At 42.0% G+C, this 19305-nt stretch overlaps 1 long non-coding RNA gene across 1 annotated transcript in view; it reads right to left on the bottom strand.

Annotated features, from left to right (window-relative positions):
• Positions 1-7271: 7271 nt before the first annotated feature.
• Positions 7272-19305, bottom strand: part of LOC310713439 — a 28729-nt gene continuing 16695 nt past the window's right edge. The window contains exons 2-3 of the long non-coding RNA XR_014529246.1: positions 8958-9013; positions 7272-7643 (exon numbers count right to left, since the gene is read on the bottom strand). This is a non-coding gene — a long non-coding RNA (uncharacterized lncRNA). The remainder of the gene's footprint in view (positions 7644-8957; positions 9014-19305) is intronic.

Below are 19305 nucleotides of genomic sequence, written 5' to 3' on the forward strand. Positions count from 1 at the left end.
CCAGGCCACGATATCATCTTTATCACTTGGAGCGGGCCGCAGAGGGCAAGCACAGCATGAAGTCATGGAAATCTCTGAACTAAGTAGAACCAGATCTCCTTTCCAGCATATCAAAGCCCCCTGGTTTCTTCCACAGCCCAACCCCGTGCATGTTTCTTCAGAATTAGCAGTGCAATCCTAAGCATGTTTACTCAGAAGTCTGAATGGGCCCCCCAATTTGAAGTGCTGTTTTTCACCTCCAAAGCTCTAAACCAGGGTTGCCAACCTGTTTTGGGCAAATGGGGACATCTAGAATTTTGAACAAGTGATGTGGGCGCCAGTCAGAAAATGGTTGCCGTGGGCGCGTGGTATACTACAAAATGGCTGCCACTTCAGAAATAGAAGAAAAAGAGACAGGGCCACAGCACAGCATGGACATGCCCCATCCCCATCACTTGGGGAAAGATGCCTATGTCAGCCATTGGGGGGGGGGGCAATAAGTGCAGCTGAACATATTTCTGACATGCATCAGATTGGCTGTAAGCCTTCCTTTGCGGTCCAAACTGCTTACTTCCAAACAAGCACACTGGATTCCAGCCTAAGGTTTATTCCTACAGAAAGAGCAAATTATATATAGATAAAATTTCACACTTCGGTTGTCATCTAACCTGACAAACTGAGTTGCTGTCTTCTCCTCTGCTGCCCCCTCCTACCCACCACACGCAATTGCTGGGCTCCGCGATAGTTTTAAATATGCATATATTTTAAATGAATGGGAGCGTACAGATTAGAAGACTTTTATTTCTTCTGCTAGAGTGAGCAATTCTAATTCACGCTACGGCTTTATTGCACAATAACAGCAGGGAGCGTCTGGGCGAGCGTTTGTCATGAGGGCTTAGCACTGCGTATCACAAATTAAAGTGCACCCTAAGGATATCTGAATGCCCTTTGGAGTATAGCCCCAACTGGTATCTAAATAAGCGACCGAAAGCAGCTTGCCTTGTGGAGGTGCTATGCTCACTTCCTGGATGGCGGGTTGGTGTTGCTTACCAGAAGGGAAAGGGGCAATGCAGCAGGGAAGTTGGCACCAGATTGGCTCTGCCAGTGTATTGGCATCGTGCCACCCTCCCCAACACCTCACCCTTCCACTCTTGGTTGTTGTTGTTGTTTAGTTGTTTAGTCGTGTCCGACTCTTCGTGACCCCATGGACCAGAGAACGCCAGGCACTCCTGTCTTCCACTGCCTCCTGCAGTTTGGTCAAACTCATGTTGGTAGCTTCGAGAACACTGTCTAACCATCTCGTCCTCTGCCGCCCCCTTCTCCTTGTGCCCTCCATCTTTCCCAACATCAGGGTCTTTTCCAGGGAGTCTTCTCTTCTCATGAGGTGGCCAAAGTATTGGAGCCTCAGCTTCAGGATCTGTCCTTCCAGTGAGCACTCAGGGCTGATTTCCTTCAGAATGGATAGGTTTGATCTTCTTGCAGGCCATGGGACTCTCAAGAGTCTCCTCCAGCACCATAATTCAAACGCATCAATTCTTCAGCGATCAGCCTTCTTTATGGTCCAGCTCTCACTTCCATACATAACTACTGGGAAAACCAAAGCTTTAACTATACAGGCATTTGTTGGCAAGCAGCAGCAAACCCACCTGCTGAGAAGCTGATGTAGTGGCTCTGTCCCACTAGCAACCCACTTCTGAAAACCACAATTCCCATGATGCCCTGAGGTATTTCTGAGATCTCCCACCAATGTCATGGCTATTAGGCTCTTTCTTCATGTTTCTGGCACTGGGGAAATGGGCTTTCTCTCTTTCTCTGTAAGCGTAGTTTTCGTTACTGAAAACCGTGCGGGGGTGGGTGGGGTGGGGAACTTCCCTAGCAAAAGAAATTGAAGAAGGGAGGACTACATTTTGAGGATTACCACCACAGGCACTATTCTCTTCCTCACGGCTGCCAGAGCCAGCACATAAACAAGGATCTTCCTGAAATGTCAAAATTCTGCCTACCTACAATGCTGTAATGACATCAAGCTGTAAGTTAGAGGATGGTTCTGTTGCCAGGATTTCTTGCAACGGTCTGTAAACTCAGCCAGATTTCTCAAGTGAGGAAAGAATAGAGACAGCAGTGCATAAAATCACGGTGTAGCTAGCAGCTTCGCAATATTATTAGAATACTGGAACAAATTCCCCACCACAATATTGCGGAAACTAAAACAGTTCTTGGGGGTGGGGCAAGATGTAGGTATAAAAACACATAGCGGGGAATGAAACCACATGGGAATGAACTGATATAATGAACTATGTGGCAGAAATTTTAGTAGCACAATGCATGATAAAAGAATTGTTATCAAAATAGCTTTAACCTTCTTCCTTGGCAGCTCACATACAATATGCTAAAATGTCTGTGCCTGTATATTAGATTTGAAATTGTTCTTATATATGAAATTGTTTTTATTGTTGATGCTTCTGTTTTTAAATCACCTTGAGATATACATTTTGAGAAGCGATTCATAAATGGAATTAAATAAATAGATAAAAATAAACAAATGAAACTGATTTATTCACAGCCATGTGGTATCTATTTGTGATGCATACAGATAAGGCCTGCGACATATGTGTATCTGGTAGCTCAAGGTAAATTCTGGGTTTATGTCTTCTGGAAATAAAGTCTATATAATGAAAAGACAATATTTCACTTAGACGGATTAGAGAAAACAGAAATGAAGGCTTGGGGATGGTATGTTGTATTTTATCATCTTCAGGTTCATATTATGTTAATAGGTTGTAGCCAATGCTAGTTGTACTCAATAATAGATCCATTTAAATTAATTAACATGATTACCTTAGTTCAATTAATTTCAGTAGGTTTACTTTGAGTAAAACTTGGAGACAAGGCAATAACTTATTATCAAGACCCAATATGGGAAAATAGATATGTCTTTTTGATAAATGTTTTCTCTTTCAGAAAGAGCCACCAATGAATTCCCCACCACCACCACCACCACCACAGGAGTGCTTCTGGGCCGTCATGAAACCCAGGTGCATTCTGGGAAAAGAATAAAGAAAATAAATTGTTTAAGTGGCTTGTGTCAACCCCAATAGGCTGTCCTGGGGCTCATGAGCCTTGGCATTTGCCTGGCCAGGCCAGGTGCTTATGCCAAGTTTGGTGTCTTGGCTTGTATAGTTTATCATCTGAATTATCTGGTCTAATTTTTTTAGCTCCTGATTTCAGTTTTTGGGGCCATTTAGGAAACTGCTTCATAGCAAGCCCAACTATTAGTCCATCTAGCTCAATATTTCCACATTGACTGGCAACAGTTCTCCAGGGTTTCAGTCTAGTGACTTTTGCAGTCGGTATCAGGGACTGGTTGGACGCAGAGGAATGGTTGGAGGAACCAGCTTGGGAACCCCCAAGGGAAGAAGGCTCAGAGGCTGGGGAGTGGTGCTGGGATGACGATGAGTGGAGTTGCTGTGCTCATTAGACCTAACTCTTCTGTGAAGACCCTGTTTTTGCTAATAAAGAGTTAACACCAGCTTGCTCAGTGTGATTTACTGCTGGCTCACTCCTGTCACTTGGGAATGTCAGGGATTGAACTTTCAACCTACTTCATGCAAAGCATTTGCTGTTCAGCTGAGCTGTGGTCCTGTAGATATATGATGCATTTTATGTTGGTGTCACTCCGTGAACGTCCATTTTCTTCCATGCCATGCATCTGGGCTACTGGAATCCACCTTGGCCCCTTCAAGGTGCTTGTGCAGAGAAGAAGTATCTCTGAGTCCATCTGTGAAATGCTGAAGAGCAACTATGGAATTCAGGCCACTTCCAGGGTCCCATAAATTGTGCCTTGGGTGTACAGTCCCAACACAGAGAGTCATTAGTCTCCATGACGTAAGCATTGCCATTTCCTGGCAAATTTTCCCAAATACCACATCCCTCCCCTAATGCTAAAGGCAAAGGTAAAGGGACCCCTGACCATTAGGTCCAGTTGTGGCCAACTCTGGGGTTGTGGTGCTCATCTCGCTTTATTGGCTGAGGGAGCCGGTGTACAGCTTCCGGGTCATGTGGCCAGCATGACTAAGCCGCTTCTGGCGAACCAGAGCAGCGCATGGAAACACCGTTTACCTTCTTGCCGGAGTGGTACCTATTTATCTACTTGCACTTTGATGTGCTTTTGAACTGCTAGGTTGGCAGGAGCAGGGACCGAGCAAAGGGAGCTCACCCCATCGCGGGGATTCGAACCACTGACCTTCTGATCGGCAAGCCCTAGGCTCTGTGGTTTAACCCACAGCGCCACCCGCGTCCTAATGCTAATGCTACTTAAACAGAATTCAGTTTTCTACACTTATTATGGATGCTTCCATCAGTATAGAGTTTTTCAGTCAGTCAGAACTTTGTATGCTCTCTTAAAATATTTTGGACTAGCCTTTCAAGGAAAGTTTGCAAATCAAGAGTGTTTACGCAATGAAAGCTAGGATCCCAACAAATATTTGCGCTGTAACTTTGCTTGTATACACAGCCTAAGGGTTTGTACAAAGCAAGTGCCAGCTAGATACGTGTTTCCTTGCACAGTCAAAATGACTACTGTACGTTTGCTGTTACTACTAGCTCTACATACAAATACAGCTTATTTGAGATGGGGAAAAACGCACTGGGAATGTCAGAAACCTAAACTCATGAAAGGTGCTGACCAGAAACTGCAATAATCCTGGATCCCTCAAGGTCACCTTCACCTTGTTAAATATAAGGTGATCATTATAACACTGGCTTATTTATCTCTACCCAGTCCAATGTGGAAGGCAAAGAACTGGCAGTGGGAAAAGAGGAGCTTTATGGACGGGTGAGTTTTATGGCCATTTCCACTTGTTTTGTTTATAAGTAAATGTGGGGACATGTGTGGAACAGGAACCGTCAGAGGTGGAAAGCAGTCAAAGCACTCCCTGTTTGCAGGGCTGGTGAGGCAAAAAAGTTCAAAATAAACAAACATCTCGGTTGCTGCTTTTAATAATTTCTTCTCAGCTGCACTGGAGTTTATTGTGGCCTTCCTCTGGCAGGACTAGGTTGCGTTGCCAAAGTTAGTTTGACGACAGTAAGTCCACTCTACAAGTTTCCATGATATTTTTCCAACACATTTGAGGGATGTGTGAAGAGGATTAACGAACTCCTAATGTGTCAAGGCCTTATTTACAAACTGTTTTTCCCCTGAGTCCTTTGGGTTGCCCTCATGGACTAGGGATTGCATATGGCCCTCCATACCTTTCTATCAGGCCCTCTTTAGGTCATACCCCCTTCCCTGACCACACCCCTCCTTAGTTCATAGAATTTGTACTGCCTGTTGAACCTTAGATATGGAAATCAGGTAACTTAACTGGTTTATTAACAGGAATCTATACAGCTCTCTGGCAGGGCTCTTAACAAAAGCTGGCATCATTTTCTTGAAGTCTGAGGGAAGAAGAGAGAGAAGTGGGAGTCTGGAGACTCGGTTGTGCTTAAGGGTATTAATTCACTGTGCGTGCCTGACTACACTGCAGACCTAAAACCTTGTTTACGCTAAGGCTTTGTTGAAGGTTGATATGGATTAGAGGCCATATGTAATGCACAGTTTACTTGGGATTAAGCCCTCTGAAGACTTAGTTCCAAGTAAATATGTGCAGGATCACGTGATTCATGCTCAGTTGCAGTGAAGCATCACTAAGTCAGCCTAGATTTCTAACCTGTCCTTTTGGTTCTGGTCAAGAATTTCTGACTGAAGTATTCAAATTTGGTTTGGCTGTAAAATCTAGGGAATAAATAGAACTACTTCCTTAAAAGCCCCGGAAGGAAGAGGACTCACTGGTCCAAGAAATGAACCAAAGCCCCTTTCCCTAGTTTTCTCTCAGATCCTTATTTCATCTGGAAGCAATATCGACGATATGCGTAGGAGGCTTCAAAGAACACATTTCTCCCAAGATACCACCCAGAAAAGGAATGAGAGCAGTCTTTCTTTCCAGGAAGCCTGATTAAGTGCCCCTTGTAATAATAGTTACGATAGAATGGGAAGCATCATCATATTCACTACTATGCACTGAAACTAACATCCATTCGTCAGCTGACATTTATTGCTGCGACAAAACAGCAACAACTCTTTATCTGTGTCACAGAGCGATCTCTTAAATACTTGCACTGGGGCAACTGCTCACATGTTAGTGACTGGCTCAGGACCCCAAACTGGAGGCAATCCAGCCTTGCCTCATGGTGAAGACTGGTTACTGGCTGAAACTGAGAGACTGAAAACACTGCCACACCATACCTTCAAATCACATTCAACACATATTTAAAGCACAAGACTTCCTGGGAACTGTAGTGTTCCCCCCTCATATGACTACAATTCCTAGAATCATAAACAAACTACAGTTCTCAGGATTCTGTGAGGGAATTTATGTGTTTTAAATGTGTGCCGAATGAGCTTTAAATGTATGGTGTGGATCTCCCCAAGGTAATCTTATGGGTGTGGCAACACTCTCTTTTGTTCCATGGTGTTGGAGCTCCCACCCCAATCTCCAAATATGCTCCTGATTTACTATTTTTAAAAAATAGTAATTAATTTCTGTTGAATGTCCCACCATTTTTACATTAATATTTAAACCCAGATACAACAAAACAACAATTTTATTATTTTTTCTTTCTTTTTAATAACTTTTTATTCAGAATTAAAACAAAACATATTATCCAGAAATATATCATCCTTATTCCCCCCACTTTGCCTCCCTCCCCCTCCCTCCCCCCACAGAACCCACCCATCCCCACCCCCAACTTCCCTCAGTTCCAGTCTTTGATTTCTCTAAAAATGCTGCTTTCTGCATGTTACACAGTTGTATAGATCCTCAAACTATTTAGCTGATTATTATCAATAAAAAGTTTGTGAATGTTTATTCAAAACCAGCCAAGGAGTCCAGTTCGCTTTGTTGTCTTCAAATACTTTGTAAAGGGTTCCCATTATACTTATCCTTGTCCCGTAGCTTGTATGTCAGCTTTGCCAGTTCTGCATAGTCCACCAATTTTTCTTGCCATGATTCTTTAGTTGTGAGGGCTATCTGGCTGCGACATCTGTCACCTCATTGATCGCCAGGGTTGATTCGGCTGATCTGGCTGGCTAGGCGGGTGTCCCCTTCTTCCCTCACCGCTCCATGTGCGTCCCTCCCGAAGCTGCGCGCTCAGTGGAAGAGGACGACCATCCCAGATAGAAGGAGTGTACCATTCTTCAGTCAAGGGTATATATATATATATATATATATATATATATATATATATATATAGCTGCACTCCCCTGTTAGAACCTCCAAACAATTTTATTATTTATACCCCACCATTCTGGCTGAGGTTTCCCCAGCCACTCTGGGCAGCTCCCAGCAGAATAGTAAAAACATGATAAAACATCAAACATTAAAAAACTTCCCTAAACAGGGCTGCCTTCAGATGTCTACTAAAAGTCAGTTAGTTGTTTCTTTCCTTGACATCTGAAGGGAGGGTGTTCCACAGGGAGAGCACCACTACTGAGAAGGCCTTCTGCCTGTTTCCCTGTAACTTCGCTTCTCACAGTGAGGGAACCAGCAGAAGCCACTCAGAGAAAGACTGAACGATGGGGGAGGAGATGCTAAATGAAAGGACAATCCGTTTTTTTCAAAGAGGCTCTGGAAGATTAAAAAGAAAACACTTTATTTTTAAGTTTTGTTTGACTTAGTTGCCCACTTTCATTTATGAAAAATCCCAACTCCACCAGCCCGAGTTTAGGCAGGCTATGCATCAAAAACTCCCCTGGGCTTTGTGTTTAGGTTCTGTATTTATTCTAAATGAAGTCAGGCAAATCTTATTTAGCCATTGATGAGGGAACCTCAAAAGCCTGGAGTTTCAATTTGGATAAACACTGAAATGTTTAGCGATTTGTCTAAATTTAACCTACCACAGATGTGAGGGAATGAAATGTTAGGCATCTAGCAGGGCATCTCTTAATCTGCTGGTTCCAGATGCAAGCTTTTAAAGTTCACAATCCTCAAAAGTTGCTAAATTACAGTGGCCACCAAAGTGCACTTTTCCATTGATGGATATGAAAACCGTTGTTGTTGTTGTTGTTGTTGTTGTTGTTGTTGTTGTTGTTGTTGTTGTTGTTGTTGTTGTTGTTGCTATACTGCCCTTCATCTCAGGATCACAGGACAGTTTGCAATATAAATACACAAAAATATATACCAAACAAAATCCACAACCCCACCCCAGTTTAAAAGGCCCTAGATTGTTTAATTAGCCAAAGACCTGGGAGAAGAGGAATGTTTTCCCCCGGCACCTAAAGATATGTTATGAAGGTGCATTGACTAAAACAGCAGCTGGAGTTGGATGTCCTACACCTCTTGCAAATAGGAAGGTGGCCATTTGCTATTGCCAAAATCAAGAGAACAGCAGAAACTACATTGAGCAACACCTCATCTGTGTGAAGTTAAGGCACAGACCGCTAGGAAATGTCTTCCTGCGCAAGTCACAATGAATTTGGAAATGAATGTGAACTCTTGTACAGCTCCTGGTCTTTCCAATGGAACTTGCATAGGAAATGTTCTCAGTGGGTGCCACCCAAAATTTTCTCTAACACTAGATCCATTATAACATGGGACTCATTACACAACACATATGCCTGCAGGCTTGCCAGCACACAGTTTGCCTTACAGACCAGGCTGTGCTAGCCAGCAACCACTGGAAACATTTGCAGACTTGAGCCTAGGACACTAGTCATCATGAAACTCTTGCTCAGGAAACACACAACAGCTGTAAATGGAAAAAGAGGAAGTTTTTAGTGTAAATGCTCAGAAGTCTTTTCTGGGAAATAAACATGTCAGATACGAACACACAATATTTCAATTGGTGTCACTGAAAATTGCACAGTGGAGCAAACAAATGCAGACTGCAATCTTATACATGCTTACCTAGGAGTAAGCACCATCAGACTCAATGGAACTTACTTTTGAGCAGACATGCATAGACTCACGTCAGTATTTTCTGTTCTGAAGTATCTCGCCTATCGAAAGAGACATCAATGATTGATAACATTTGAAATAAACATTTTAAAGATTGTCCTCTGATTAAAAGTTTTTTTAATCAGTTGACTATCGTGATTTTAAGTGATTAATTAAACCAATTAAAATAAATGCCATAGTTTATCATTACAGATGACATTTTGGATGTGTTTTAGGGATGTGAAGTTATTCAAAGATGCCCTTAATTGATTAGCCCCTTTGCTTTAACTGATTAAAATAAGTAATGATCATGTTTGGATTACTATCACTTGACATTTACTTGACAATAAAGTAAAACTAGTTCACTGTTGGGGAAACCATCTTAACTGATTTCAAGATGTACTTATCTGACAAATCTACCATCTAGACTAAAAGGAAAGTTAAAAAAAAAACAAGTTCCTGAAGAGAGCCCTAAGTGTGGAGCACTTGATATGGCTGATACAGTTCTACCCCCCTCAATGTACTCCATGTGAGACAAGGACTTTCACTCCTGAGAAACAGTGGGGCTTGGGGGCGGGGTCAGCATGAAAATTGGGGAGCATTTCATAGAAGGATGGAGGACGAGTTTAAAAATTCTAATACAAGTCAATGACATTCCTTACAATCAGAGACACTTGAGATGTATAATTAGGTGCAAATATCAATTGGCTCATTAGCTGGTGCCATTGCCTTCCTATAAATGAAAATAACAGCCTAGACTAATTCTGATCTCCTAGAGGACAAAAAAGAGGGTATCACAGGGATCCTGAGATTATAAACACATACCATAAGCACTTGCCTTTTTCCACCAAGACAGAGGTGGGGAACCTCAGGCCCCGGGGCGTAATGAAGTCTTCTAGGACTCTCTGTCTTGCCCTTGGAACCCTTTGCAGGCTGCGCCATCTTTCCCCAGACTACTTGCACCCCAACTTTCTTTGCCTGACTGGAACATGTCCTTGAACATTGATAACACCCTGCCTTCCAGCATTCTGCTGATTAAATCGGGACACACATCTTTTGGTGCTGTGTGAGCCAGCTTGGGCTTCTAACAACTCTCCTAACAACTCTCAGCACCCTACAGTTCCCAGAATTCTTTGAGGGAAGCCATGACTGTTAAAGTGGCCTCATAGCGCTTTAAATGTATAGTGCAGATGTGACCTATGGAAATAATTATTTTGGTGTTCCCCCTTCCCCCAATTCTACACTTGCTGATGTCATTTGGAAGCCAACTGAGATGCCAGCCATTCTGTGTTTTAGGTCTCCTGTTCTAATTCAACCCTCTAATGTTTAACTTTCCCTGAACGGTGACTTCTTTTCAGACTTAAACATTCCCTCCCTCTCTCTTAGAAAGCATCTGTTTCCTGGCTCCCTTTTTAGGAGACCTGGGTGGCCCAAGTCTGCACTTGTTTGAGAAACAAATCCTCACCTACTGTTCAAAGCCTTAATTTTTTTATTTTTTTAAAAAAATATTGAGTATATATTTTCTCCTCCTCCTTGCTTTCTTATTTTTTTTGTAAGCCTGTAACCAGACTCAGTAAAAAAAGAAAAAGAAGAAAGTCTTTCAGACAAGCCAGCCAAAGTAGAAGAAAAATATTCTGAGGAGCAGCATTTAATGTCCTCTGCCCTCAGGCTGGAATCGCGGGTTTGTTTTCGCACAGCTGTGCCATTTGGAATGTCCCCATGTGGCCAAAAGCAGACTCTGTTCTTCCTTTCTTGCCATTTTTCTCACAGATTACAGAAGTTCACACACAGGGATATCTCACACATTGTTTAGCCTTAAGGCTGCCTTCTGTGTGCCTTTAATGGGCACAGGCTGACTCCCTCAAGTCGCTCCTGGGCTCTGAATACACAAGAGAGAGGCTTGTGTGAACGAACAATTTTTGTGACTGGATTCCTGACAGACCCCAAGAGCCTAGCTAGCAGTTTACATATTGAGCAGATAACCTCATGTGTGTTCTTCCTTCATTCAGCAAAACATGGAGATAACTTTTCAGGGAATTTCACTAGTTTTAAGTGACAACAGCCCTGCTGAGGCATAGTGTTAAACTATGGTTCAGGATAATGAGAATCAGCTGCAATGAGCCTTGGTCACATGTCTTCTTCTCTTCTCCTTTCTGCAGATTGGGATGAGTTCAAAAGCTTGCGCTTTTTCATTTTGAATAAACCACAGTTTCCTGTTACTTGGGAAACTGTAGATTATTTGATTGTAGTTAGTTAACAAACCAGGATTCGAAACCATGGTTTGACTCTGGCTAGTTTGAACTAAACACAAATCTGGATGCAACAGGAAACAATGATGGCTTCAAAACTAGCAGCGTAAGTTTTCAATCTCCCTCTCTTACTGTGCATGTGGATAAGAAGTTGGGGAAGCACCAAAGTTTGCCATGCCTCAATCTCAAAACATGAAATCATTGGTGGGGGATCTTCAGCCCCATTTGGCCCATGAGACAGTTTGTGCCAAACCACAGTCACCTGCCATATGTGATTTTAAGTGTGTGGCAGGTAAAGTTGTGACTCTTGCAGAGTTTGAGTCCGGCAACACCCAGATGACTTCAGACAAAGAAGGCTGTCATAAAGGATCCTTTATTGTCCTTATACTTCACCTCTTTCCTAATTTTCCATGTTTTTCTTGAACATTGTTTATATGCTTCATGCTTCCTGTGGAATTTTCCATCAGGGTTGTATAGTGAAGGACACCGAGGCACTGAACATATTAGTGCTGACACACTGGCGAAGGAACAGAGGTCGAGAGGTCATATAGAAGTCTGGATGCCTATGAAGATTCTTCAGATCTATGAATGTGAAACACATGCTATTTCTCTTTGCAAAAGGGTAACTAGTTGGCTTTTAAATTTATTTCTACTACTTGCTTTATTGATTTCATCTAGTAATAATTTATTCCTCATGCTTATTACTCTTTGACTGAAATAGCTCTTTCGGTCATAATTTCCTTTAACAAAAAAATTCTTGCTTCTCCAGCCTCCTCATCAGTCAGAAGAGTTTCTCTCATTGAATTTGATCAAATCTCCTACAATTTTAAATATGCCTTGTTGCCCACCAAGTTATCCTTGTCATTATCTTTTTTGAAAAAGAAATGACTGTATATCTTGGTGGATTATAGATTCATTTTAACTTAGTCTTTAGGTAAAAAAAGAGCAAAGACCGTGAAAATAATTCACAACTAGATTATAGAGCCACAAGTGCCGGTTTATTGTTCAGATGTGTTGCATTCTCTGATAGCACCACAAGAAACCAAGATGATTTCTGATAGCACTATGTGTTAGGGAGGATATCTTGACTGAGTTGTGCCAACTTTCCAAATGTGAGAGAAATCAGTTGAAGAAGCAGCAGGTTGATGTTGGACTGGTTGGATGCAGAAGAATGGTGGGAGAAACCAGCTGAGGAACCTCCAAGGGAAGAAGACTCAGAGCCAGGGGAATGGTGGTTGGACCACAATGTGTGGTCAGAGGGAGAAGACTGGGAAGAGGAGGCGTTGGAAGCCGAAGAGGAAACAGGACGTAGTGAGCAGGGAGAGTCTGTGGCAAAGGGAAGTCCAGACTTTCCTTCACAACATGCATTTATCAATGAAGAAGATGAGAGTGTGAGTTTGTTTTTTTCCTTACATGTAAGTTATAGCAGCCATTTTGCTCTACTTGCCCATGGCTGCTTTAATTTCCTAGCTGTATTTAGGAAGCGAGTGCTGGGAGTGCAGTGGGAGGGTATCGTTTTTTCCTCTCCTGGGCATTTATTTATTGGGTACCTATAAAAAAAAGGAAATAAAAATGGCAGCATGCTAAAAGTATCTGGTAAATCACACAGCGCTAATTGAACTATAGTGTAGGGTTTTTTTTATATATGAATCTGTTTTATGAGACTCTTCTATTGTGTTTATACTATATTTTTGTATGCCACTTGGAGATTCATATATATACTTATATTCAGATTTATTTATTTTTAATTTTTTTGTGTTGACTTCTGGGCTGGGGGATAAAAAAAGAGAGGATATGAATTGGCTCCTAAATGTCCACAGAATATTTTCCTATGCAGGGAAATGTGTTTTTAAGGAAATGGTGATTAACGAGTTAACAACTGTTGCAGAAATGGGCCAAAAGAAAAGGATATTTTGCTCCAAATGCTTGCTGTTGCGTGCTGTCACCAAGTGTTATCCCATTAGTACAAATTGCTGCTTGATGAGACCAAGCTGAATCAATATGGTGAATGTCACCCATAAGCAGAGGGGTCAGGTTGCCGGTAGGGAATATGATCGTGGAAACCAGTAACGATTATGAAAGATTAGGTGAAAAGGAAAGGCAACAAGGAATTCAGAGGCTGGCATAGCTGGAGTGCAACATTTATCTTTCGAAAAATGTTAGCAGTTTGCAAATATTAAGCTTAAATATTGACAGCTAAGCTTGAGTTCACCAGTTGTTTCCTGAACCCTTTTATCTCAGCATTCAAAACTAGCTAATTCTTTTTGTGCTGTGAGAAAGGACAGCTCTCAATGGTGCCAGAAAGCACCTCCTCCCAATAACATGTAACATTTTTTTTAAAAAATGAATTGCTTCCTATGAAACACCTTGTAGTGATTTAACAACAAAAGCTTTAACTGTAACAAACAAGTACAAAGCAATTTCTTATATAAAAACAATTTCAAATCCAATACAGGCACAGACTGGTATAAAAATCTCTGCTTAAAAGGCTTGTTGTAAAAGAAAAATGTTCCATAGGCATCAGAAAAGACAATAGCATATTTTGTTATCCCAAATCTTGACGTCACGGCTCTTTTGTGTTTTCTTGCACCCACAATGGTGCTTTGGGCAGCAATTGCTGGTGCTGGGAAGTCCATAAATTGAGGGTGGCAGAACATAGTCTAAGTCATGTGAGACATTCTATTTTCCGTTCTTGTTGCTTTAATAACATTTAGTTCTTCCCAAAGCCTTGTGGGCTGTAACCTTGAGTACACACAGTAGGGAGTATGGCTCACTGACTTACCTCTGCATAACTTTGCCAACAAAGCTCCGTATAGTAAAAGCTATGGTTTTCCCAGTAGTGATGTTTGGAAGTGAGAGCTGGACCATAAAGAAGGCTGATCGCCGAAGAATTGATGCTTTTGAATTATGGCGCTGGAGGAGACTCTTGAGAGTCCCATGGACTGCAAGAAGATCAAACCGATCCATTCTTAAGGAAATCAGCCCTGAGTGCTCACTGGAAGGGCAGATCCTGAAGCTGAGGCTCCAATACTTTGGCCACCTCATGAGAAGAGAAGGCTCCCTGATGTTGGGCACAAGAGAAGGGGATGACAGAGGACAAGATGGTTGGATAGTGTTCGCGAAGCTACCAGCATGAGTTTGACCAAACTGTGGGAGGCAGTGGAAGACAGGAGTGCCTGGCGTGCTCTGGTCCATGGGGTCACGAAGAGTTGGACATGACTAAACAACAACAACAAACATGTATTGGAGCATAGGAAGGTGCCTTATATTTTAGACCACTGGTTCATCCAGCACACAATTGCCTACATCAGCTGGCAGTGTCTCTCCTGGGTTCTGGCAGGAGTCTTTCTCAGTAGTACCTGGAGATGATGGGGATGGAACCTGGGACCTTCTGCATGCAAAGGAGATTGTTGACCACTGAACTACGGTCCTTCATAGGACTACACTGCCAAACATCTGATGGGTTTTACCCTTATGGAAGCCATACTTGTTCTTTTTCAGCAAGACTTGTTCTTCTATATGCTTAATAATTTTATCTTTAATAACACTTTCCAGCAGTTTTACTGGAACATATGTTAAATCAATTACAGTGTAATTTATCAGATCCCCCTACATCCCTTTTCAAAATTTGGTTACATTGGCCACTTTCTGGTCCTCGTGAATGAAGGCTAATCTTGGGGACAAGTTACATATTTTTGTTAGAAGATCAGAAATTTTATATTTGAGTTCTTTAAGAACTCTCAGATGGATAGCATCTGGACCCAATGATTTGCTGATTTTTAATTTGTCAATAAGGCCTAGAACTCCATACCTTGTCATTTGCCTCATTTCCTCATAGTCACTTCCTAAGAAAGTTAAGTTAGGCACAGGGATTTGCCCTTCAACTCTGTCAGTAAAGACAGAGGCAAATAATTCATTCAGTTTCTATACAATCTCATTTTTGTCCTTTAGCTCACCTTTGACTCCCTTGTTGGCCAAAGGTCAGCCTCTTGCAGGTTTCCCTTTCTAATGATTTTAAGTATTTTTTCATTGTTGGTCTTAATGTTTTTTAGGTAAGTGTTCCTCAAATTCTTTCTTGCTTTCCGCATCTGTTCTTGTCTGCTTGCATTTTATTTGCCAGAGTTTGTATTCCTTTTCTTCTCCTCATTTGGACAAAACTTTCATTATCTGAAGATAGCTTTCTTGCCTCTAATAGTTTGTTAAACATGACTCCGCTAGTTAACCTTGCTGACATCCTCTTAGTCTTGGTAGTACCTTTCCTGATTTGTGGTACAGGCGAACTAATACCAGTGTACTGGAAGAAGCAAAGATCACCAGTGTTGAAGTGATGATTCTTCAACGTCAACTTTGTTGGGCTGGTCATGTTGTGCGGATGTGTCTTCCAAAGCAACAACTCTATTCCAAACTTAAAAATGGAAAGCATAATGCTGGTGGTCAACAAAAGAGGTTTAAAGACTGTCTCAAGGCAGTTTTTTTTAAAAAAATTGTAGTATAAACACCAACAATTTGGAAACACTTGCCTGCCAGTGCTCCAATTGGAGAACAGCCTTTACCAAAGGTGTCATGGACTTTGAAGACACTTGAACTCTGAATGCAAGGGAGAAACGTGCTAAGAGGAAGGCACGCTTGGCAAATCCACACCCTGATCAACTCCCATCTGGGAACCAATGTCCCCACTGTGGAAGGATGTGTGGGTCCAGAATTGGCCTCCACAGTCACTTACAGACTCATTGTTAAACCATGTTTATGGAAGACAATCTTACTTGGCTATGAGTGATCACCAAAGAAGAAGAAGACACTCTTTGTTTTAGCTGAGTTATTATTGTGGTTTCGAATAACCTTGAAGCATTCTGGAGAGATTTGACCCTCTTGACTTTCTCTTTCAACTTCCTTGACAACAGTCTCCTCATTTTTGAGAAGCTTTGTCTTCTGAATTCAAATGTGAGCATGTTGGACTTTATTGGTAAATGCCCACTTGCATATATATTAAAACTGGTAGCACTGTGGTCACTTTTCCAAGTCAGTTCAACAGCACATCCCGGGTGCCACTTAAAATTAAGGTTCTTCTCTCCTCTGGTTGGTTTCACAACCAACTATTCTGCAGCACGGAATTTAGGGTATCTAGAAATTTAACCTTTTTGTCATAACTGAAGCTTGCATTTATCCCATCCGTGTAAAGGGAATTGTCACAAAGTACTGCCACATTTCCTTCTTGGGGAATCCTTGATTTCATGCCCCATTTTGGTAGCAGATGACACGCTTTGTATGTAAACGTTTCCAGGTCCAATCCTCAACACCTTCAGTTAAAGGCTCAGTTAGAAGGGGGAGAAGCCTCTTCTGAAGACCCCGAGGAATCTCTACCTGTCAGAGTAGACAGTACAGAGTATGGACTGAACTAAGTAGTATGTACTGAACACAGAGTAGTACTGAACTAAGCAGACTAATGGCCTTTCCTGGCAAAAGGCAGTTTCCTATATTTCTGCATCTAGACCACTCATTAACTTAATTTACAGGCCTGTTGCAAAGCTAAAATGCTGCCAGGTATTGGTTGGAAAAAGGTTGTATACAAATTGGACAGTGGAACAGCATTAATCTCCACTGAAATAGACCAGGGCAAAATACCACTGTCAGTTTGAATCTCAGTACTTGGTGAAATTGGCACTTAGGAACAGAAAAATATAAACATGTTTATCATTAGATTATCTGACATCCCGTGACCCTCTGGGACCCTAGAGTGTCTCACAAGAAATGAACCATTAGTTAAAATACATCAAATCAAAACAAGACAAACATCACAAAAACAACCAGGGAGCTTTAATAGTTAAAATTATTAAAATAGAACTACATATGGCACAGTGATTCCAGTAGAACAGCAATGAAAGGAATACAGTGATACTTCGGGTTAAGTACTTAATTCATTCTGGAGGTCCGTTCTTAACCTGAAACTGTTCTTAACTTGAAGCACCACTTTAGCCAATGGGGCCTCCCACTGCTGCCACGCCGCGATTTCTGTTCTCATCCTGAAGCAAAGTTTTTAACCCGAGGTACTATTTCTGGGTTAGCAGAGTCTGTAACCTGAAGCATCTGTAACTTGAAGCATCTGTAACCCAAGGTACCACTGTAAAGGGAACAGCAAGATGAGCCATCTATCAAAATTGTACAGCAGTATGCCCCAGCCTAGTGCAATCCACATGTTGAACTCCAACTCCCATCGTCCTTGACCAATAGCCATGCTGAATGGGGCTGATGGGAGTTGTAGTCTCTCCCCCCCACCCCCCCCTCAAACCCAGAGGGGCATTACATTGGGGGAGGCTGCCTTACAGAATGGCCTTCTGGATCAGTGAGTGATTATTTAGCTGAGTATTTTGCTTGTGGACCACCAGATGTCTCTGGAAAGCTCAATAAGCAGGGAACAGTCCCCACCCAATCTGTACTGTATCCTATACAGGTGGGGTGTAGGTGGAGAGTGTATCCCATGCAGGTGGGGAGGGCATCTAGGGTGTAAAACTGGGACACGAGGTAGCCTACTGGGAGATACATGGGAGAGTGTTTCAAAATGCTACATCCTGAGACACCTGCTGTAGCTAAAGACATTTTCTGCTTGCTGGCAACTAATACAATTTGCATCAGGATGTTGGATGCCAAGTCCTGCTTCGCCAGTGGAGATTTCATGCCAGCTGTGGCGACCAGCATTCATGGCATCTTTTGCCCCAGTGGAGCAGTCACAAGGCTCTCAAAAATATGAGAAATGAACGCATAATAAATTCAGTTCTCAATTACTTGTCGTCTTTTTCTTCTTCTTTTAAACTAAAGATTTGAATACATTGCTTCCTCCAGTTTTCCCTCGCGGCAGAAAGGGACTAATGCTATGAAAGAGACTTTTCTTTTTAAAGAAGAGATGATTAAGAAGACGATGAAGAAATCAGTTGGTGCTCCAACCACTTTGGCCATGAAAAGTGGTAAATGGTTTTTGTTTAATGGTTTTCAAATACTATTAAAAGTCTGTTGCTTGTTGTTTCATCACTGACGTAAAAATAAAACATAGCTGATTAAATTGCATCCATGTGGGTCTAATATTGTCATTTTTTTAAATTTTCATATTTGATATTGGACCTGTATAAAAATCCCCTATGGTATTGCTTTATAAATGATTTAAATCTACCCAGGTGATAAAAAGGTGGATGATTTTTTTAAAAAAATGTCAGGGAAGACACCGGAAGTGTCATTCATTTTAACTCATTCAGTCCAAACCTGCCAGGCATCCTCACTTGTTCTGCCAAGCCATTTTGGCTAAGCCATGCTTACCTGCCAATCACCTGGTGCATAGGCAGGTAGAAAGAAATACAAAATATTATGTTTTCTGATTTTGCATTTTTTTGTTGTGAACTGCCCTGGGATCTTTGAATGAAGGACTGAATAATAATGATGATGATGATGTTGATGCAGGGCAAAAAGAGACTTATCTCCTATTAGTGGGACTTCAACGTGCAGTGCAGGGCTGTTTGCCTTTGAAAATAGCCTTGTGCTGTGCTTTAAAGTCCTGATAATCAGCTGACCTTTGGGGCTTCAAAGCACCACACCAGTCTCTTTGCAAGCCCCAGGGTGGCAATTTGGAGTCCCTATGATCAGCTGATTGTTGGGACTTCAAAGCACCATGTCACTTGACATCATTGTGACACCTGGTGATTAAAAGGAGGGTGAACCCCACCCAACTGCCAAATCTGGCCCACGGACAGGGGAGCAGGGGAGATAAGGCTCTGGCTGGATCCAGTTCCCTACTCCTTGTATAGAAAATACTGAATGAGATGCACCAGTGGTCTGACTCTGTATAAAATAGTTTCCTGTGTCCCTTTGACTGGCTCCATCAGTGATCTGACTCAGTATAAGACAGCTTTACTGGTTCAGAACCAGTTTCTTTAGTTGTTGGGTTAAACTCTGGGGGGAAGCATAGATTTTTTTATTTTACTTTTTTGTTTATTGCACAGTTGTTCTGATGGTTTGGTGTGGTCCTTCCGAAAGCTAAACAGCTCCTCTGTGCTTTCTAGGTACTGACTCCCCAACCATCAAGCCTGATGTGCAGCCAGTTTTTGCAACTTAAAGGATTA

Source organism: Podarcis liolepis (assembly GCF_965112155.1).
Source record: "Podarcis liolepis genome assembly, chromosome: 8".
NCBI lineage: Eukaryota > Metazoa > Chordata > Lepidosauria > Squamata > Lacertidae > Podarcis > Podarcis liolepis.